Raw genomic sequence first — 25068 nt, forward strand, 5'->3', positions numbered from 1 at the left:
CAAAAAATCGGGTTTTTTTTTTATTTTATACATTTGTCATTGCAAAGTGCTGTTTTTCAAATGGTTTCTATGATCGTTTTTTAAATATTGATCTCTGAACTTTGAGGTATTTGTTAGTTGAATTTTAGCCGCCATCTTGTTTGATATGTAAACCATTTTACACAACTGGGACGTTCTTCAAAACGATACGTATAATTTAACATGTTTAAATAATTCATCATTCTTTCAAAATCTTATATTATTTGTCATCGTAAATGGCTATTATTCAGATTTTATATTAACAAATAATAATAGTTATATAAAAACAATGTACTGTGAAATAGTATAAATTTTTAATTCCGACGAAGCCGTTTGTTCGAATTAAGTAGGTAGTTTATTGTTCTAGAGGAGCATTATTTAAGAACACATAGTGTTAGTTTACTCTAGTACTTTAGAGGGAAAACAAGCAGCAAATCAAATTCAATTGGAAGACTTTTATTTTAACGGACAATAATGCCTTTCCAAACAAAACTTTTCCTTTCGTCATAATCAAAACTCTTTTTTCAATTCGCCGTTTCAGAATCGAATGCATTCTGGGTAATATTTAAAAACAAAAGTGTAAATCAAAACGGTTTGTTTGGTTAAAAAATGTCATAAACAATGGAAATGTTACCAATGGAGTGACATTAGTTTGGGGTACGAAGAATGAAATTATCCATGATTCTAAAGATTCTGAAACGGCCAATTTATTGAAGCCTCCACATATGTTGCTTGTCTTGTTTTCCTACTACATTGTTCTCTTTGACTTCTGGTAGAGAACGCATGTTTTTTTTATTATTTTTTTTTATTATAACAGGATTACGTATTGCATGCATACAATTTGAGTAGGTTAAATAGTGAACGCTACGTTAAGATTATAGTTGTTAGTATTGATCATTTGAATCATTACTTGGGAATCCATCGTTTTTTTTTCATTTTTCCTTGTTTTAATTTCTTTTTTGTACCTAAAATACATTAGATAAGTGATGTAGTCTGATTTAATTATAACACTAAATTTAGTAACAACATCCAGTAACTTATATAAAATTACTATAGGATCAAACACATTTTTCTAGACTGAGGTAATTGATGTGTAAATCTGGAGCAACCCAGTTTTCACTTCTATGCATGTAGCCTCTAGAAACATGTGTTTATTATAATCCTTATAATTCTTAACCCAATCATTTATAATTTTCAATAAAACTTTCAGCACATTGGCTACTTTTTCCAATCAAATGCACAATTGGGACATTTTGTAACTATATATATTAATTTTATAACTTAATATCATTAAAAATACTTAAAGATTACAAAACAATATATAGATATTAATAAAATGAGAATTAGTTCAACAGATGTTATATGCACTCAGCAACAAAAGAAACGCATTAATGTTACCATACTACTCGGACTTCTCTTGAACTGAATTTTAATGTGCGTATTGTTATGCGTTTACTTTTCTACATTGGTTAGAGGTATAGGGGGAGGGTTGAGATCTCACAAACATGTTTAACCCCGCCGCATTTTTGCGCCTGTCCCAAGTCAGGAGCCTCTGGCCTTTGTTAGTCTTGTATTATTTTAATTTTAGTTTCTTGTGTACAATATGGAAATTAGTATGGCGTTCATTATCACTGGACTAGTATATATTTGTTTAGGGGCCAACTGAAGGACGCCTCCGGGTGCGGGAATTTCTCGCTACATTGAAGACCTGTTGATGACCCTCTGCTGTTGTTTTTTATTTGGTCGGGTTGTTGTCTCTTTGACACATTCCCCATTTCCATTCTCAATTTTATTTATAATCCAACTGCCTATAACTCTTAAAAAAGATTTGAACTAAATTTCTGTATAAATATTCAACATCCAGAGGCGGATTTAGAGGGGAACCAGGGGGTCCAGGCACCTCTTTTCTGGGAAAAAAATAAGTTTATTATATAGGGAATGACTTAAACATGACTAGAGCATGTTTATCATATCCTTCTTTCTGACGACCTTGTGCTGTCTTAGTTGAACGAGTTCATAAGCTTTTTTCAGACGCTCCTTCATAGCTTCAGCAAACTTTGTAGATGGTTCCTTAGTACCAGTATCCTCAATCCCAAATGCTATGTCCACAGGCAAACGCGGGAGTCTACCGAACATTACGAGGTACGGCAAAAGTCCAGTGGTTGTCTGATTGGTGCAGTTGTACGCATATACGAGTCCAGCTTTTTTCTGCGTAGTCTGTAGGGTCCAAGCATGTTCAATAATATACGGTTGAATCTCTCATTAAGTCCGTTACCCATAGGATGGTAAGGTGTTGTTCGAGACTTTGCCATTCCTGTAATGTTGCAGAGTTCTTTGATGATCTTGCTCTCAAAGTTCGCTCCTTGATCAGAATAATTACGACTAGGCAATCCATAGTGTACAATGAAGTTGTTGAAAAACGCATCTGCTGTGGTTCGTGTGGTCTGGTCCTTTGTAGGAACTGCTAAAGCATATCTGGTGAAGTGGTCTGTGATTAACAAAATGTTTTCATATCCTCCTTTTGATCTTTCAAGTTTTAAGTAATCCATGCAATCCAGTTCTAAAGGTTGCGTTGTTTCTATGCTGATAAGTGGAGCTCTATCATTCGGAAACTGTTTTCGACGAATACATCTTTCGCAATTGGTAATCCAGTTCTCGATGTCTCTGTGCATACCATACCAATGATAAAGTCTTGTCTCTTTCCTGGTGGCCCATATTATCATGTAAAGATGTGAGAACTGTGGATATGCTGTTTTCTGGGAGAACTAGTTGTCTTGAAGTTTCACCAACAGATTCTATCTCTCTGTACAGCACTCCGTCTATAATCTCCAGCTTCTCATAGTTGTTTAGAAACCAGTTGTTGGGTGGTGAATAACTCAGCTGTTGTTTATCTGGTTTACGATGCTCACTTATCCAGTATATCCAATCTTTGGTGAATCTGTCTCTGCATTGTTCGGCTTTAACATCAACTAACTTCTGAGATGGTAATGAAGGATCCACAGATGCATCTGAAATAATCGATAGACTCTGGTGATGAGGTACAGCATGTTGCAGGTTACAGATGGCCTTCACTGACTCTGGTTGAATGGTTTCAGTACATCTAAATAATCCAGGAAGTCTAGATAATCCATTGGCATCTGCATTAGTCTTTCCTGGTCTGTATACAATGTTGAAATTGTAAGATGACAGAGCTGCTATCCATCTGTGTCCGGTAGCATCAAGTTTAGCTGACGTCAAGACATAGGTGAGTGGATTGTTGTCAGTTACTACAGTGGAGGTGTTTCCAAAAAGGTAGTCGTGGAACTTTTCCGTCACTGCCCACTTTAACACCAAGAACTCTAATTTGTGAACAGGGTAATTCTTCTCGGATTTACTCAAACCTCGACTGGCATAAGCTATGACTATCTTCCTTTCATTATGTTTCTTGTACAAAACAGCACCTAGTCCAAGCATCGAAGCATCCGTATGAAGGCTTGGAGTACGATGGAAATCCAAGGATCGGGTGGCATGTCAGCTTTGACTTCAGTTCTTGAAATGCATCTTGAAAAAACCTAACCCCCCCCCCCCTCCCCACGATGCTCCAGATACCAATTTTTGATTTGTTGTTATACGCTTGTTTACTGGTAGACCGTCTTTTGTCCGTTTGTCCGTCCGTCCGTCGTCAACATGTCGGACATTAACTTAAACGTTTTAACAAATATGCACAAAACTTTGGTGAATTGTTTATATATATAGGCGTGAGCTCCCTTTCGTTTTATTTTTTATCAATTTAAGATTTTAAGTTTCCAAGTTGTGGGGTTGATTCCATATAGACAAAGGGGATTTTCCAGTTTTCAGACAATAACTAAAAAAATTCTTTAACCAATTTGCAAGTTATATTGGAGTTCTATTTTTATCTTTTGGCATGAGCTCCCTTTCGATTATTATAATTTTTTGAAATTACGTTTCCGAGTTATGGGGTTTTATTTATTAAAAAGGGAGGATTTTCAAGTTTTCGGACAATAACTAAAAAATGATTTCAGCAGTACTCATGAAACTTTTGTTGAATAGATTATATCTGTTGATGTAAGCTTCCTTTCAATTTTTCTGAATATTAGATTTTACGTTTCCTAGTGGGGTTTTATTCAGCAGTTCTCATGAAACTTTGGTGAACTGTATATATCCCTTTCTATTTTCATTAATTTCTGATATGACATTGAAAAGTCTTTGAATACGCTACGGGCGTATCATGCACTCATGGCACAGCTGTGTATTCCCTTAAATATTATTTTGTACATGAGCAGTAAGCCAGCTGTTTTACATTTGTCATTTTGGGCCTTTAATAGCCGACTATGATTGATAGGCTTTTCTCATTGTTGAAGGCCGTACAGTGATATTTATTAGTAAATTTCTGTATCATTTTGGTCTCTTGTAAAAGAGTTTTCTTATTGGCCACCATACCATATCTACGTTTTGGTATTTTCTCTGTTTTCCAGATACAAACTAAATGATACATTTTTAGTTTTGTAAGTTAAGGGAGCTGTTGATTAAAGATCCATCATAATCTCTCTTGTGTTTATGCATCACTCCTAAGAAGGCATTTAGGAATAGAACACATCAGGTCTTAGTTTGATAACACATGTTACCTATTGAAGACCGTGTCCTCACCTCTATGATTTTTTTTCATGTTGCTAGGTTGCTGTTACATTTAAGAATGCGGCAACAAATCCTTTTATTCATTTCACGGTTGTTGTTCATTATTTTTGACAGAATAATAACATTAGATGTATGTTTCATTAAAATACGTTATTCTGATTGGCTTCACTGCAATCTCGCGTTATTCCTTAAGAAACTGCATTACACAATAAAATTTACCACTCATGATGACACGAGGTCCAAAAATAAAGTGCACAGGAAGATTAGATAAAAACTTGATAAAAATCGTGCTTTCATGATCCTAGCTAAAAAATGTAATTGTAAGTATTGAATGCTTTTTTTGTAACTTCTTAGGGTTGTAAAAGCGTTGACCGCGTTCACATTTTTAGAATGAAGAGCTTCATACAAAATGTACTTCGGTCAACGCTTTTACACCAAATGAAGTTACAAAAAGAAGCATTCAATTCTTAAATGCAAATGATACACTGTTTTCATTCGTCACAACTCGGCAGATTCCGTACTTAGCGAATTCAGATTGACACTGTGTGTAGACTTATGATTTGCTGATTGATTCTGTAATATTTACGTTAGTTGGCAACTGTTACATGCTGCATGTTTAGAATTATAATTATCTACGGCAATGCTATATTCACATGCAATGATGAATCCTGTTTGTTTCATATAATTTGTGGTATTTGTGCATAATTTAACTAGAATCGTTGATGTATACAGTACCATGATTACAAAGGCGGAACCAGGGGGGAGGGGGTCGCTGGGGGGCTCGGGCCCCCCTTTGTGGGAAAAATTTGGTGGATGATATAGGGAATCACTGCAGCATGACTTGATCCCCCCCCTTAGGTCAGTCAGTGCCCCCTACCCCATATGAAAAGTTCTGGATCCGCCACTGATGAATATCAAACCATCAAAAAAATAGAACACCGAAAACTTGGACCGAAATATAATCGTGCAAAACATACGAAAACAAATAATCCTTTACACGAAGGTTGTTTAAACGCGTGAAAACAATAGGATATAAGAAACGAAAATGATGAGAATATAATATTAGAGATTTGTTTCCCATCAAAATGAAAAGAAGGTTTTTGGATGAGGCCACGGCATATATGAATAATTGAATATACAAATAGGAAAAACACTACCACATCATTATATTAAAGATAGAAGTGTTGAGGGGATTTTATGCGAATATTAAGAATAAACAAGTTTTCAACATACATCGACATGTTATTTGCCTCATTAGAAAGGTTTTGGAACAAAAAGAAGTCACGTGAGGCAAGGACCTGAATATGTTGATGTATAGAGTTCAAAAAGTTCTGTAACTATAAAACTTTTTGAACTCTCCTTGCCTCACGTGGCTTCGTTTTGTTCCAAAACATTTACATTGGATAACATTCGTGTTTACAAAATCCAATGCGAGGAATTGTGCACAGATCAGTGCATGATTGGTCACGAAATGGGTAGAGCATGGGCAGATCAAGCCATTATGAAAAAAGCCGTGGTGAAGTGGTTAGTGCATCGGACTACTATCACAAAGGTTCCTGGTTCGATTCCCGTTTGGGATGAAAATTTCAGGGACTGAATTTTCGGCTCTCCCTTGACAACATTTGCGAGTATGGTCTTGAGGAAACGATGATAGTCCGTCGGAAAGGGACGATAAATGGCTGACCCGTGTTAAGAGAGAGCCATATCTCTTGCACGTTAAAGATACACTTGTAGATTTCAAAAAAGAATAGGCTAATGCCGCTACAAGGCAGCACTCGCACCCGCAAAGTGGAACGGGATTAATATAAGTTGCAAACTTGTTCCCAATCCACTATAAATAAATATGTTTAAAATAATTATGAAAAAAAGGGAGGTTGCAACCCAGACAAAAGATGGGGTCCAACCATATGCCCATATTTAAATGCGTTGAAAGTCCAAAAACAGGGGTTCCGACCCCCGGAACCTCTCTCTCTGGATCTGCCACTGAAGAACACAAATATCAAATGCAAAGAATAACTTATGCCGTGCCCGGTCAACGCCTTTAAAGATAAGTTGATGGTTAAGATAATAAATTATAAATCAAAAAAAATATATATGCAAAATTAAGATTTCGATATTCAATGATATTATTTTCAAAATGTACTGGTACTGCAAGTTGTAAATGACTTGCACTAGTAATAAAAAGCCTCCGATTACCAAATAATCACACATGTTTGATAAGATTGCATTATGTGCCCAACAAGACTGCACACAAGGTCGAATAAAGAAATATAATTTAGGCCATTTTTTACTCCAAGAATTGTAAAAAAAATATTTCTAATTCTCATTCATCCAAGGTCACTCCCAACATTTTCCAAATCAAAATATATATATATGTTTCATTATATTATACTAAAGGAAACACAACTTTTCGATATTTCAGTTGATATATATAGAACTTCTAAACAAGTTCTAACTGTATATTCACGTTCTTGTAATTTTCTGATATTATGAAAATCTAGTTACCTATGTAAGGGTAGATGCCGGATTTTATAAAAGGAGCTTGCATATCTTAAGATTTTGTTGACGGATTTATCAATTGTTTATGAAAAAGGGGTTTATATTATACGCCTTATATATATATACATGTTGTACAAACTCTGAATATGTAACAGCTTTTGAAGGTTCTTTATGTAATCTGTCGTCGCCGATTAATTAATGTTTTTTCTTCTTCATTTATTAGATAGTGTATTTTGGCCTTATTACTTTTTTTCTCAGTTTTAAATGTTGGACTTTATATTCCCTATAAATATTGCAACTATTTATAGTCAAACATTTGACTCAGACACGTGACATCCTATATCTTACTTCCTGTTTGAATAATTATCATACCTTGTTTTCTTTTAGGTGAGTAAATGAATTACATTTAACTTCAAGTGTTTACTTCCAAAAAAAGTACTCCATGTTCCCGTTTGCCAACCAACATGGCTTAAAAAAAGAACATGGGGTAAAATGTCTTATATATCGCTAACTCTGAAACTTGAAAGCATTAAGAGCAAGTTTGACTGGGCATAACTGTTAAACAGCCTGTTAAGATCTAACCGCCCCTAAATTTTAGACGACTCCGACAACCCATTGTTGGATTGCTGCCCCTGAACGTATTTTTTTAGGAAATTTTGCAGTTTTTGGTTATTATCTTGAATATTATTATAGATATAGATAAACTGTAAACATGTAAACAGCAATAATGTTCAGCAAAGTAAGATCTACCAAAATTGTCAGTCGATCCCTTTAGGAGTTATTGCTCTTTATAGTCAATTTTTATCATTTTTCGTATATTTTCTTTTATATTTTTAATTTACCAAAATCTTAATTCTTCACTGAAATTAAAGTGACAAATTTAATCACACTTGGCCAATATCATTGATCATTATTAGAGTACCTAGTTTTAAAAATGTGTCCGATAGTCCCGCTTTCCAACAATCATGGCCGACATTGTTATAAAGACCATAGGGGGTAACAAATAAATTACAGGTGAGCGACACAGCCTGCCTCTTGACAGCTTCTAGTTCTAATACAGAACATATAAACAAGTTATTGACATTGCTCGTATGTATACATGGTAAACATGATAAAATCCGTATTCTGAAGAAACACATCTCGCTGTCTACCAACATAATCTTAACAAAGAACTTACAACTGTAAATCATAATTGCTTGAAGACTTATAGAAAAAATACATCTACAACCATTCATGTATTTATCGTGTATGTGTAATTCTGTTTGATTTGTTTGAATTATTCAATTGAAGATGACCATGGAAACTCAAACTGATTGGCAGATTGGAAAATCACTGTCAGATCGTATGAATTATATGTTGGATAATCAGCTGATGTGTGACGTCACATTCCATGTTGGATCAGACAAGTCACCAATCAAAGCTCATAAGTACATGCTGGCGAGTGCTAGCCCGGTATTCTACAACATGTTTGAAGGACCATTATCAGAAAAGGGTGATGTTGATATTGCAGATATTACTCCAGAGTATTTTAGTATGATGTTACAGTAAGTTTATACAGTAATTTTTTAAAACATGTTAAAAATGTTAGATATATTTATCCATGAATAAAGCATAAAATGGTAAAGCTGTATCTCGTTTGTAAGAAACAATCTTATTAGTTATCATTAGCTTGTGGTGCAACATATTCCAAAGCTAACAATATGTATATGTACACGTCAGCCTTCCGAAAGGGACACTAGCTACAAGATATAAAAACAAATGGAATATGATTTGTTTTGGTTCAATCATTAATAAAATAATAATTCGTTTTTAGCAGCCAAATTTGTGCAAAATTGTCGAAATAAGTAAATACTTTTGGAGTGTCAAGAACTTGTTGGAAGTACTTGATAAATTTCATGCTTATATCGGTGATTTTGAATCTGTTCAAAGTTTTGATTTTTCTAACCTGTATACCACATTGTGTTATATATTTAGATATATATTATATGTGTATGTGTAATTCAGTTTATATGTTTTACGGAACTGTACAAGTGATGTCCGGAAACGCCTTTTTGTTTTACGCTCTCTTTTATTAAATGTCGTCAACGTAAGACGTGTTTTTATTGCTTGAGCTAGTCCCAACCCAAAACTTATAATTAAGACGAGGCGATATCGTTACATGGTGGAGTGACCCTAAAAAGATTAATAGGAGACTTTTAACAATTTTATGAGAATATTTGCTGTTTTTAAAAGACATTTTAATTATTTTTGAAAATGTGACTCCCGTTGATAATACATGTAGACCCCATACACGAGGACGACACACGTGGTTGATTCGTCAATATGGATACATTATGAGAGCATTAGACTAGTGAATTATTCGAACAAATATTTATTTTAAAACTATATATCCAAACAAACATAGAGACATTTATTTTAATACATTGAATCGTCATTTATACATAGTAGATGATTCTTCCCCGTGTCAGAAAACATCATGGACGACCGTGGGTATATTCAAATATATATATATGGTCTTCTATAGACGGAATAAATTGGAATAATATGAGATTGCAAAAATAAAGATTTATTATAGTATGCATTGCCTGTATTTATTTTCGTTTACGTAGAATGTGAGATTTATCTCATTTCTGCTCGTCTACTTACAGCTGAGCGTACAGTATGTGAGATTTTTCTCATTACTGATTTTTCCGTGTGATATATATAAAACATTGTATTTTTATTGGGTAAATGTCGGAATCTGACAACGAGTCTGTATTTACAGACGATTTTCTATTATATAACCAAATAACAGACGACATAGAACCCGATATTGGCTATTTATTGCAACCACCGGCTTCTCCACTACAGTTAAATACTTCGTTTAGTCTGCCAAATGTAGAGACACCAATTACCCCTGCCTGGACACAATTTGATAAATTTCAAACCTCAGATTTTACCAATTCTAGTACGCCAAATACCGTAGTTTCTTCAACACTTGACGACGAAGTTCAACCTTCCACATCAAATTTTAAACATAAATCTTTTCACAAAATGGAAAAGTTAGCCAATTGCCGTAAATTTGGGGGATACTCACATGAAAATGCATTTCAGTTTTTGAGTGAGTTTGAGTCTTATGCCGTGTTACATCATATATTACCGGAAGAGGATGCTAGAAAAATTGCCGCTTTTCATTTACACCTTTGTGGCCCAGCTCTTACTTGGTTCAATACTCTTCCAGCCGACAATAAGCAATTATGGCAAACTTTTGAACAGGTTTACAAGAAGCAATATATTGATATTGATTTTCGAAGTCCAACTATACTTCTTGAAGGTGAAATATTTGAAACATTAAAACTTTCAAAAGGGCAATCAATTGACGATTTTTATGCTCAACTACTTGAAAAAGCAACAATTTTGCACAAGAGTGATCACGAAATATTGATTAAATTTATAAAGGGTTTGCCTGATCAACTCGCCTTTTTTGTTCGGGCAGGTCACCATAGTGATAGCGCAAATTGCCTAGCAGCTGCCAAAATGGGCGAAGCTTACGGTTATCGAAAGGACGAAGCACCACTTGTAGCTGCTGTTACTAAATCTGCCAATAACACACCCGCTGCGGTGAAAGATTTAAACAATTTCAAAACCGATGTAGTTAGTGAATTACAAGGACAAATAAACAGTCTAACCCAAGCCGTGTCAAAACTTGCCACAAACTTTTCACAGCAACTAGATAATTCTCGTGATGTAAAAGAAAACGATCGGTTTTCTCTTCCACGAAATCGAGATCGTCAAGTATATCAATATGACCGTGGACTGTGCCGTAAATGTCAAGCGCCAGGACACTTTGCACGTGCCTGCAATTGGAATGAACAGGGTAATATAGATTCCTCATTTATTTGTCATATTTGTGGCCAAACGGGCCATAAGAGTCCACAGTGTGTAAACTATTCGGGAAACCGGAGGAACCCGGGGTTCACAGGGCAGGACCCCCGGGGCGGCATCTAGATAAAATTTCTGTACACGCGTCTGCCCATGTTAACATTTCTGATAAATCGGTAAATTATTCAGAATCAACTGAATGTACAAGTGACGACGATTCAACATTTGTTTGTAAATTTTTGTATATGCCTGTGCGAATTGCAAATCAGGAAATTTCAGCATTAATTGATACAGGTAGCTCAATAAATGTCATGTCTTCGCAACTTTTTAATTCAATACCCGATTCCATGAAGTCCGAGTTTAGTGCTACGAGTGACAAAATTACTTTAGCGAATAACCAAACAGTGCAAATTTATGGAACTGCTAAGGTTAAGATTACTGTGCCTCAAGGAAAGCACTGGATTCATGTATATATTTTAGCGCAAACATCGCATCCTTTAATTTTAGGAACGCATTATTTGTATTCCAAGAATATCGTTCTTGACTTTAGTGATTGTCGCATAAGATCTAAACATTTCAAGGTTTTAACTCAAAGTCCCGCTTCTATACCTCCGAATTCAGAAGTCCTTATTTGGGGACACGTAAATGGAAAAGTGCAATATGGAATGCAAGGTATATGTACTTCTAAAATATCTAAAGACCGAGGAATCATAATATCAAAAGCTGTAGTGACAGTAAATCGAGAGAAACAAGTCCCGATTAAAATTTTGAATTTTACTAATGAAACTGTACATTTGAATAAAGGACAGATTTTAGCGGAGCTTGAACCATTTTCTAAGGATCATGTATGTATGCCTTTGAGTGAAAATAATGACACTCATTTTGTTCAAAATATTCAATTGTCGACTGAACCGGTGAATAAAGATACTGAGATCGACTCTAAATTTATCTCTTATTTTAATATTCCTGAATACTTAACTGAAGTACAGAAATCGACATTGATGGAATTTTTACATTCTAATAAAGAATTATTTGTAACCGAGGAAAACCCTGACTTAGGCTTTACCAATGTTGTTCAACACCAAATATGTTTGAAGCCCGACTTTAAACCGAAACACCAACGTTCATATCGTTTAACTCCTGAAAAGAAGGATATTCTAAGACATCATTTAGATGAACTTTTGAGACAAGGTGTAATTGCACCGGTAGACGAAACAGAAGATGTCCCTATTACAAGTCCGGTTGTACTTGTGTCGAAAAGAACGTACCAAAAAGGCAAAGCAAATGCTTCATCGAAAGAGACTAGTTTGTCAAAATTTCGTTTCTGTTGTGACTTTAGGTATTTAAATTCCATGACTCAACACTTTTCTTATTCAATTCCTGATTTACAAGATCTCACTGAATCGTTTTCTACAAAAACACCGAATTTTCTAACTTCAATAGACTTATCATCTGGATTTTTTCAGTTACCGATTTCAAAAGACAGTCAACGTTACACAGCCTTTAATACCTGTTTTGGTACTTTTAAATTTTTAAGATTACCGATGGGACTGAGTTCATCTCCAGCATCTTTTCAACTGTTGATGGATAAAGTACTTAAAGGATTAACTTTTAAATCATGTTTGTGCTATCTTGATGATATCCTTATTGCATCCGAAACATTCGATCAGCATATTGAAGATTTACGGAACGTTTTTCAAAGACTTTCGAATGCTGGTTTAAAGCTGGGACCCAAAAAGTGTACCTTTGCTCAGAACTCTTGTATATATTTAGGTCATAAAATTTCAAATAAAGGAATTGAGCCGCCACCGGACCGTGTTCAGGCCATCGTTGATTATCCTATACCAAAAAATGTGAAAGAGTTACGCCGCCTTGTTGGTTTATTTAATTGGTTTCGGAAATACATCAAAAATTTCAGTGCTGAAATGGAACCTCTGACGAGACTTTTAAAGAAATATGAATGTTTTATCTGGACCGATGAACAACAACGTGCATTTCAGAATGTTAAATCACTCCTGCTAGATTCTCCTATTCTAGCCTTTCCAAACTTCAATTTACCATTTAGACTTGCTGTAGACTCTTGTTGTAAGGGGATTGGTTACGTGCTATATCAGAAAATGAGCGAAACTGATGAAATTCGTGTTATACGATTCGGTTCTAAGGCACTTAGTAAATGGCAGAAATCATATGGCCCAACAAAGCTAGAATTACTTGGCATGGTTACCGCCGTTTTAGAATGTTCATCATACCTACGTACACAGCCGTTTGTTATAGAATGCGACCACCAAGCGTTGAAACCGCTATTTAGCAACCAACTGAAAGGCGCCATTTATGAGCGATGGATTGCTATTTTGCAGCAATATAATTTTGAAATTCAATACAAACCTGCGAGGGAAATGCAAGTTCCGGATGCTTTGTCACGATGTACGCAAGAGACTAATAACGCCTTTGAAAGTCCAGACGAGCAAGATCCGTACTTCCCATATGAACCGGAAAATACAGGTCAAATAATTGTTCCAGGAGGTATTCAATTGACCACTTTATTACATGACTCGGATACTAGCGACAGTAAAAATTTACAATTGAACAATATTTGTCTGCCTGCGCCAGTTCCGATGTACACCGTCGATAATAGTGTTCCACGCAAAAATGTATTGTCACAGGCACAAAATGAATATGATGCCGACACTGAAGACATTGATCAACAGTTTGCACGTGTAGCAAAGAAACGTAAACCGCGAAAAACGATACAACTTTACCCACGAAAGAAATATAACGTAGTGAAAAAATCAGAACCTTTTAATAAACTGACCGATTGTGACTCAAAGCATACTCAAATATCGATTTCTGATCAGTTGAACCAGTTTGAAAAAGTTTATCAACAAATCAATCAGTCGACTAATTTACCAAAATCGGATCAAATATTTGATCAAAGTACTGATAGTGCTACTTCTCAATGTGATGCAACATTTTTCAATCAAAGCACTGAAAGTTCTCAAAATGAAGAGCCAGACAAAATATTTAATCAAAGCACTGCAAGTGATAATGTACAGGATTCGGACAAAATATTTGAGCAAACTACTGACGTTAATGAAACGCAGGTTACTTATATAAGTGAAAATGAAATCACGAACAATTATACCAACAAACGAGACTCTGATACTGGTATTGATAGTGATCCAAATGTAAATATTTTGAAATCGATTGACATTTTTAGGGAAAAAGGATTTAGTATAGAGTCGATACATGAATTGCAGCGCAATGACACAAACTGCAGACCTTTAATTCAGTATCTTGAAAGAAACGAACTACCAAAGCTGCAGAAAGAAGCCCGCAGACTTCTTTTATTAATACCAAATTTTCACTTGATCAATGGAATATTATTTCATACACGAAATAGGAAATCAGTGCGTGCAAAAACAATGAATAATTTTCAGCTAGTTGTCCCGGAAATTTCATTGAAAACAATAATTGCATTACATCATGATTCGACATTAGGTGGACATTGTGGTATACAAAATACTCTTGATTTAATCCAAGAACAGTACTATTTTCCGAATTTGAGTGAAAAAGTAACTGATTATATTCGTTCATGTCATGAATGTCAAAGCAGAAAAAATACCACTCTAAAAACAAAAGCGTCCATTACGTCATTTCCTACGCCATGTGCACCATTTGAAGTTTGGGAAATGGACCTTCAATATGGACCCGTTCCTGTCTCTCGAAGTGGCAATTCTTACATTTTTACTGCAATTGACTTATTTAGTAAATACATGTTTGCAGAGCCGATACCTAACACTGATCCGTTAACAGTCGGAAATTCTCTTTTTAGATTAGTCACGCAATTTGGAGTTTGTCGAACTATCGTTAGTGATCAAGGATCGGAATTTATTGGTAAATGTTTCCGAGAAGTTTGTCGTTTATTGGATATTATTCAGGAATATACCCCTAGCTTCGCTCATCATTGTTTGGGAGCATGTGAGAGACCTCACAGAACTTTATCGGAAAGACTAACACCGTTTATTGTAAAAGGAAAACCATGGGAGGACGTATTACCGGGAATAATATTTTCGATGAACAATACGCCAAACCAAAGTGTTGGATTTTCGCCTTTTGAAATAGTGTTTGGGAAAAGACCCCAATTTCCGTTGTCTCTACATATTAAGGACACCGACTTTTCGTCTGTACCTAAAGATTGTCATTCGTATCTGAAACAGCAATGTGAAAAATTAAACATTATACGTACTGAAGTCGAGAAAAATGCTATCAATTCAAAAGTTAAAATGATGGACCGAGTAAATAAGGACAAAATATCAAATATTTCATTTAATGAAAACGACTATGTTTATTTGTTGAAAGAGCCAACCGGGTCAGGACAAAAATTTAAGAATAAATTTGCCGGTCCATATGTGATTTCTGCAGTAAATAGCCCTCATATGTACACCCTGAAGGACCCACACACGAACAAAATTCTTTCAAAGCCAGTGCATATCAATAGACTGAAATCTGCGTATGTGAGAAAACCAAATCCGTCAAAATATTTTATGGACCCTGTTCATACGAAACTAGACGATGTTGAAGTGCAAGATTATACATCTATGGATGAGGATAATACGCCTGTTAAGGACAACCAGTACACCAGTTATGACAATGTATCTGAAAATACTCCCGATTCTGATAATACAAGAAAATCAGACAATATTTTGATTGTTGAAAATAGTACAGCCATGTCTCGCCCAAAGCGCACTAAGAAATTACCCGCTAGGTTCAAAGATAATAATTTCATTCATTTTAGTGAGGTTGACGTATCTAGCGAATCAACGTCTGCAAGTCAGTTAAAAGTGAAAAGATTTCTAGCGCACAAAATTATGAATGGAAAAAGAGCGTATCTTGCTCATATAGTTGGTGAACCAGCCCAACACGCTATGTGGCTTCAAGAACATCAGCTTGGACCGAAAGCAAAGGCCAAATTAAAATCTCGACCTCCGCCAAAAATTTAAACATTTTTATTGTCATAGCATCATCTTTATTTAATTAGCGTCCACCATTTATATACTCGTTAGATTTATCTCATGAGTACATGCGCGATACAACTGTATATATATATATTCACAAGTAGACTATTTGTCTGTGAGAGTTTTCTCATGGCTACATGCGCAATACAACTGTATATATTCACAAGTTGCTATTTGTCTGTGAGATTGATCTCATGACAATTTAATGAACTAGCTATGTACAACGTAACATTTATCGAAATTTGGAACATCGACTCATGATATTAATAATTTGTCAAGGATCTGTGTTTGCCGTCTGTATTTTATTCTTTCGCAAACTTACTTGTGAGATTTATCTCATAGTAAGATATCCGTTATACTGAATATCCGTAAACATGGTAAATGAAGACCAACAGGCAAAAGAAAAGAGAATTGTGAACATTTATTGTGTGTTCCCTATTATATTTTGTATTATTATGCATTGATGTTTTATTATATCATTCCGGCATCACTTACATATATGATTATTGCAATATTTTGTATTGATTATTGATAACATGAATAATTTTGTTTGATAAACATGTTTTTTTTTGTAATGAAGCTTTTATTAGAATTTAAAGGCAGTTAGCCTAAATTACTTTTGAAAGGCAAATTCATTGACTTTAGAACATGTAGTTAAAAGAAGGGTTTTTTTTGTGTTTTTTTTTTTCATTTTGAATATAGGATTTTGCGTATCGTATAAAACTTTTGTTTGTAATTTCGAAAGTTGCAAGGATTAGTTAAAGACTTAATCGTATTGTCAAAACTTTATAAAGAAAACTACACTTTATTTTAAGAAATGAACATTGTTTTTTCTGTAGTGCGAATTGTTAGTGAAATAAGTTTAATACCCCCAAAACATGGAAATTGGAATAGTAAGGCATAGATAACCAAATGAGATTGTATGAATACCTGTCAGTGACTTTTATATGTTAATCACGAATAACCTGAGTAGTATTGCTGTGAATAGTATGGTTCACGAGAAATTCAGAGTGCATGAGAGTTTTATGATCTGGTCTTGTATTGTATTTTTGTGTGAGACTCTTTGAAAGTGTGCATATTTTATCACGTTTAGCATTTATCTACAAAATAAGAGTAAGGTCTCTGGTGATTTCATAGTAATTTATATCATATGATATTAACTGTCACGTTTATGACGAACAAGATATTTTCTAAACATGTAGTACTCTGCAATTTGTTACAAGATGCTTATTCCACAAAATTATCCATACCAGTTACTTGTTTGTTTTTATATATTGAAAGTTGAGAGAATTTTGAATATTATGAAAGTTAGAAAGATATATTGGTATTATTGATCATGTATTTTATTTGATTATGGTATGAATTCCACATATGCAAAAATTCATTGGGAATTTTCTTTCTGCCGGGGGATGTTATATATTTAGATATATATTATATGTGTATGTGTAATTCAGTTTATATGTTTTACGGAACTGTACAAGTGATGTCCGGAAACGCCTTTTTGTTTTACGCTCTCTTTTATTAAATGTCGTCAACGTAAGACGTGTTTTTATTGCTTGAGCTAGTCCCAACCCAAAACTTATAATTAAGACGAGGCGATATCGTTACAATTGCCTCACATTCTCATTAAGAAAAAATGCACACACCTAATTAAATGGGCATTTAAAAAGTCAGAATGTGAATATATATGTTCAAACTCTTTTAGGTCATTATACGACCGCAAAAATTGAAATTTTTTTGGTTGTATGGTCCGAGACCACAATTATTTCGTAGTGCATTTCTTTTAGAACATAAATTAAAATAAAAAAAAACCACCTGCGCTTTCTCAAAGAAACTTTTACAGTGTGTTGTACTACTTTTGGGACAAATTATATCAAAATTATAGAAAACTTCATCGTCTCTAACTCAAAATATGGACAATTTTATCTTCAGGGCGTCTTGAAATCTTTTGACAGCTTCCGAAGTGCTATTTTTCAACCTTTTTCACCTGGACCAAATCACTACTTTTCTTTAAAATTCTGGACCCAAATTTTTTTACAGTGTAATTTTGCCCCCCTCCTTGCAATTTGAGGCATTAAACATGGAGAAATAAATTTAGAAGGGGTATAAAAATTAATGGCAAGTAACCCACTGTCAACACTAGGGACTATATTTGTGAACAACGAAAATCGAGGGACGACAATTGTAACAACGAAAATCAAGGGACGACAATTGTAACAACGAAAATCAAGGGACGACAATTGTGGTCTCGGACCTAATTATTGGTATCACGTTACCGTCGTCGTCGTCCGTCGTCGGCGTCCGAAGACTTTTGGTTTTCACACTATAACTTTAGTATAAGTGAATAGAAATCTATGAAATTTGAACACAAGGTTTATGACCATAAAAAGAAGGTTGGGATTAATTTTGGAAGTTTTGGTCCCAACAGTTAGGGAATTAGGGGCCAAAAGGGCCCAAATAAGCATTTTCTTGGTTTTCGCACTATAATTTTAGTTTAAGTAAATAGAAATCTATGAAATTTTGACACAAGGTTTATGACCACTAAGGGAAGGTTGTGATTGATTTTGGGAGTTTTGGTCCCAACAGTTTAGGAATTAAGGGGCCAAAAAAGGGCCCAAATAAGCATTATTATTGGTTTTCGCACAATAACTTTAGTATAAGTCAATAGAAATCAATGAAATTTATACACAAATTGTATGAACACAAAAGGAAGGTTAGGATTGATTTTGGGAGTTGAGGTTCCAACAGTTTAGGAATACGGGGCAAAAAAGGGCCCAAATAAGCATTTTTCTTGGTTTTCGCACCATAACTTAAGTATAAGTAAATAGAAATTTATGAAATTTAAACACAAGGTTTATGACCATAAAAGGAAGGTTGAGATTTATTTGGGAGTTTTGGTCCCAACAGTTTAGGAATAAGAAGCCCCAAAGGGTCCAAAATAATACTTCGTTTGAATTCATCAAAAATTGAATAATTAAGGTTCTTTGATATGCCGAATCTAACTGTGTATGTAGATTCTTAATTTTTGGTCCCATTTTTAAATTGGTCTACATTAAGGTCCAAAGGGTCCAAAATTAAACTAAGTTTGATTTTAACAAAAGTTGAATTCTTGGGGTTCTTTGATATGCTGAATCTAAACGTGTACTTATAATTTTTATTATGGGCCCAGTTTTCAAGTTGGTCCAAATCGTGGTCCAAAATTAAACTTTGTTTGATATCAACAAAATTGAATCCTTGGGGTAATTTGATATGCTGAATCTAAACCTTTATTTAGATTTTTGATTATAGGCCCAGTTTTCTAGTTGGTCCAAATTGCGGTCCAAAATTAAAATTTGTTTGATTTCAACAAAAATTGTAAATATGAGGTTTTTTTATATATGCTTAATCTAACCATGTATTTAGATTTTTGATGTTTGGGCCCGGTTATCAGATTGGTCCACATTGAGGTCTAAAGAGTCAAAAATTGAACTTTATTTGATTTCATCAAAAATTGAATTCTTGGGGTTCTTTGATATGCTGAATCTAACCATGTATTTAGATTTTGAATATTGGACCATAATAGGTAAAATCCAATTTAAAATTTAAAGTTTTTAAGCTTAAGTTCTTAGACCACATTCATTATGTGTCAGAAACCTGTGTTGTGTCAACTATTTAATCACAATCCAAATTCAGAGCTGTATCAAGCTTGAATGTTGTGTCCATACTTGCCCCAATGTTCATGGTTCGAACTCTGCGGTCGTATAAAGCTGCTCCCTGCGGAGCATCTGTGTTTTTAGTAGCAATAAACAAAAAAAAACTATGTCAATTGGACATGCTTTGATACTATCTATATATGCCCTCGAATTTTTACTAGATAACATTTCTGTTCGCTTTGGAGATTCCATATATCGTCCGGTTATCGGAATTTCAATGGGGACTAACTGTGCACCACTTATTGCGGACCTGTTTTTGTATTGCTATGAGTTACAATTTATGACAAAAATCAGCAAAGACCCATCGAAACAACATCTGATAAACAAATTTAATAATACTTTTAGATATTTGGATGATATGTTGGCTCTAAATAATGACGACTTCAGTATGTATGCTAAAGAAATTTATCCTATTGAACTAACATCGGTATAAGGACATCATTCGTAAATATAGCTCAACATGCAGACTTCTTATACATTCAGGTATTTCACATCCAATTTTTTATGGAAATATTCTTTACAAAGCACAAAAATGTCAGTATTCCCATCAGAAACTAACAAACCCTTTAAATAGACTTATTAAGAAGGGATATAGTTACGATACTGTTGCATATTTTATTTACAAAAGTAGCAAAAGGGATTGGACACAAGTTATAACAACATTAGAGACTTGTGTCCAATCCCTTTTGCTACTTTTGCAAATAAAATATGTTTAAACTATGCGCACGAGTTTAAATTTCTGTACCTACTGGATGTTTTAATCAAGATGAATGCATCAAACAGAAAAGAATTCCATCAAATTAGGCGTCAATGGAATACAATATTTGAATATTTAATCACAGTGACACCTCGTGTGCATGGTTCGACAACCCAAAATGAAATGGTGAAGTAACTCATTTATCATAATAAACAAAATATGATTATTTTTTATGGTGCTGCACGCATTCGCTATATGCTTTCAAACCCAGAAACCTGTATACATTTGCATGCTTTCTTTGAACTGGTTGGTGAATTAGTTTAATCTGACCATTGTTTACATCCCGATACATTGTAATAGTTACCATTTTTATCCTAAATTTTATACGACCGCAAACATTTTTTTTTTTTTGCGTGGTACATTGGTATGATGTCGTCGTCGTCATCGCCGTCAGCATCGTTATCGTCGTCAGTGTATGTGTCGGCGTCCAGACAACAACTTTAGATAAGAGAGCCGTGGTGTAGTGGTTAGTGCATAGGACTACTAAGACAAAGGTTCCTGGTTCGAATCCCATTTCGGGATGAAAATTTCAGGGACTGAATTTTCGGCTCTCCCTTGACACCATTTGCAAGTATGGTCTTGAGGAAACGATGATAGTCCGTCGGAATGGGACGACAAATAGCTGATCCGTGTTAAGAGAGCGCCATATCTCTTGCACGTAAAAGACATCCATGTAGATTTCGAAAAAGAGCAAAGTGGAAAGGGATAAATAAGAGTTGCAAAACTTGTTTCCCAATCCACTATAAATAAATATGTTTAAACTAAAAACTAAACTAACTTTAGTTTAAGTGAGTTTTATATACAAGAAATTTAATCGGATTGTTCAATACCACAAAAGGATGGTTGGGATTGATTTGGGCATTATGGTAGTACTACCATAATTAAAGGTAAAATACTAATAGGGGTCAAAACATGCATTTTTGTTGTTTCCAGATAAAAAAAAATAATCTTTTAGTGAATGGGCTTCTCTGAAATTGTAATGCAACATATAATTTCCCAAAGGAAAGGCAGTAGCAAGAAATGTCCAACTTCACAGTATTGCGCAAAAGCAAGAAGTCTTCAATCAAAAATTAAATACAAATATTTCAAATCTTTAATAAAATTGAGAATGGAAATGGGGAATGTGTCAAAGAGACAACAACCCGACCATAGAAAAAAAACAACAGCAGAAGGTCACCAACAGGTCTTCAATGTAGCGAGAAATTCCCGCACCCGGAGGCGTCCTTCAGCTGGCCCCTAAACAAATATATACTAGTTCAGTGATAATGAACGCCATAAGAACATTTACCACATTTATTTTGTGTCAGAAACCTATACTATCTCAAAAATTTAATAACAATCCAAAATCAGACAGTATCAATGCTTGACTGTTGTGTCCAAAATTACACCAACTGTTCAGGGTTCGACCTCTGCGATTGTATCAATCTGCACTCGGCGAAGCATTTTATCATATAATGTTAGAAATAGGGAGTCATTAATTTAGCAATATCAAACATTCATACACATTTCTTCGTATATTATACATCAATAAAGTTCAAGGGTATTTTAAAAAAGCATGAAGGTATATCAGATCATATCATACTATATGCCTTGTAATAGAGATAGGTCATGTACAACAGATTAATTGTTTACTGGTAAATCTGCAGATGCGTTTACGATTCATACGTCTTTAACTGACCGACCTATATTTCATGTAACATGCAAAGAATGATACAACATTATATTTTTCCTACAGATATATATACACTGAAAAGATAGTAATAGACGCTCAAAACATTAAAGGACTACTGTATGGTTCAGAAAAGTATATGTTACAAACTCTGAAAGATAAATGTAATGAATTCTTAACTTCAAGTGTAGATGAAGATCACGCATGTGTTGTATTTCAAACAGCACATGACTTCCACATAAAAGATCTGGAAACAGATGCCCTGATTTTATTTTCAAGAATGGAAGAGCATGCTTTGAGTCCGACGATTTCCTACATTTATCTTCTGACTGCCTTAAATTAATAGTTGAATCCGATAAACTGTATTGCGATGAAACAACAATCTACCAGAGGATGGTACAATGGTCTAAACTGCGATGCGAGGAGCAAAGTATGTCGATGACAGACGAAAACGTAAGGAAGTCTCTCGGGGATTTGATATACCTTATCCGATTTCCGTTAATGACACCAAAATATTTCACGAATGAAGTATCATCTCAGAAAATACTTACCTACAAGGAGAAGGTTGGAGTATTTGAGCATTTCAACGAGAAACAAACAGATATTTTCAATTCAACGCACCGAACAAAACCATTAGTATTGGACTCTAAAGACGAAGACTATTGGTAAAACCAATTGCCAGTGGATGTGTGATTAGATTAGTCATGAATGTGTTTGATTTCCAAACATCTGATAATTCTTACCCTACTATTGGTCTTTTATTTGGATCTATTATATACTACTCGTTTTACAAGGTTCTACTGTTCACAGGATAACACATACAACATTAAACTCGATTACAAGCCAAGAGATTCATAACATTTCTTTTGATTGTCTATTTAAATATTTGTAGAAAAACGATACACTGTACAAGTGAAATAATTGGACAGATAAATACCTTGACTAATATTTATCGGATAAGAAGTTAGTGCGAAAAGACAAAAATCTGATAAAATTGTTATTTCATCAATGTATGAGCATGTTGTTCAGTGGTTTTCGTTTGTTGGTTCATAGACGTTTCTCGTGGTTTTTATATAGATTAGACCGTTGGTTTTCTTGTTTGCATTGTTTGACACTAGTGATTTTAGAGGCCCTTTATAGCTTGTTGTTCGGTGTGAGCCAATGATATTTGCATATTAATAATTAATTTAGAGATGATGAAATTGATATTGTCAGGTGCTTGATTTTGCCCGGTTTTGATATTTTATCGACTTCTTCCTCTTTGAATTTACCTTGGAGTTCAGTATTTTTGTTAAAACTTTTAAACAGAGTAAAAAAAACATGCATAGAATTATAAGTCAAGAGGACAAACACATGTATTAACACATTTAATATATGTGCAGAGTTTCAAAAAGAATAAATGCAGCATATAATTATACTTCTACTGATACAATCTATCAAAATTTATAAAATGGATCGATAAAATTTTAAATTGTAAACCAATCAAATTTCGTTTCTTATTGATTACAAATGAACCAAGTATATCGACTTGAAAATGCATGAGGTATTTGTCACTGGACGTAAAACATGCTAAGCCATTACTCTATACAACCCTTTTCGCTGCCAAACGTTGACTCACTTTGCTCAAATTATTTAACGTTTAATCAATTACTGACAACAGAGACTAGTGACGAAATTGTAGACCGAAAGATTTATTTTTTTATTTAGTCGTCTAAATTTGGGTCATTACTTTTCGATGTTATCTTATACATACTTTTAAAAGATCTTAAAATATTTCATAATATAGAATCATTTGTCATCAGTATACTCTGGTTTGTTGCAATATATTAAATTAATATTTGTATATTAAACAACTTATATATAATTTTCATCCATTTGTATATTATTCTATTCTGCTGTTCTTATTAAAGTGCAGTGCAAATGCATGGTGGACACTCTTCTGTTATAATAAGATTATCTAATGGACTGGATTTGAGTAAGCATTCATGTTTTCAGGTTTGTTAAAATCATATTTGAGATGTTCTTCCGCATGCGTTAACACAAATTTTCGTAACGTATGGATGTTCTGTATAGTTCCCGTCATCCCAGAAATGTAAAGAATTGATAGAAAGTTTTCAATATAAAGTGGGGAAAATAATCATAAACACAAAAATGAATATTCCTAAATGTGCGCTCCTAGCTGAATATGGGTGGGAGTCAATAAAAAGATTTATAGATTGACAAAGAATTGCATACTACGCTATATTAAAAAACCTGTCCAATAATCGGTTGTCTAATATCCTAGATGAAATTATACCTGTTAAATGTAATGCATGGAAGTATATAAAAAATATCGAAACTATTCGTCAGACTGCGGGTCTTGACCATTATGCAAATGGAAACATACACGTTATCATCTTAAATAAATTTTATGGTAACGAAACGACTAATTACGGAAGCGTATTAGCGCCACACATTTTATTTTTTATTTTTCTTCCTATGTTTGCGTTACAACGCAAACCTTTGCGTTATAACGCAAACCTTTTGCGTTAAAACGCAAACATTTGCGTTATAACGCAAACCTTTGCGATATAACGCAAATCTTTGCGATATAACGCAAACCTTTGCGATATAACGCAAACCTTTGCGTTATAACGCAAACATTTGTTTTATCTTATTTCTTATTTAAGATTCAAAGGAAACAGTAGTTGTTAATGGAGGAGGCTGTATATATTAAAATTTAATATGAGGAAGGCGCTACCTTAAATGCCAGCTTTATAATGTCCTAGATATTGATTGGTTGTTGGTTGTTAAACGTTCAGTGGCAAATATTTCATGCATGTTCTGTCTGGTCAGAACGAATGTCCAAGGCTACAATAACGTTTTGTTTATGTCTAAAATAAAATTATAACATTTGTATAAGTTCAGATGTAAAATGCTATT

General features: G+C 34.2%; 1 pseudogene; it reads left to right on the forward strand.

The window, feature by feature from the left end:
* The first annotated feature begins 7489 nt into the window (after positions 1-7489).
* Positions 7490-22941, forward strand: LOC143042616 (BTB/POZ domain-containing protein 6-like; annotated as a pseudogene).
* The last annotated feature ends 2127 nt before the right edge of the window (positions 22942-25068 follow it).

This window comes from Mytilus galloprovincialis, chromosome 8 (genome assembly GCF_965363235.1).
Source record: "Mytilus galloprovincialis chromosome 8, xbMytGall1.hap1.1, whole genome shotgun sequence".
NCBI classification, from domain to species: domain Eukaryota; kingdom Metazoa; phylum Mollusca; class Bivalvia; order Mytilida; family Mytilidae; genus Mytilus; species Mytilus galloprovincialis.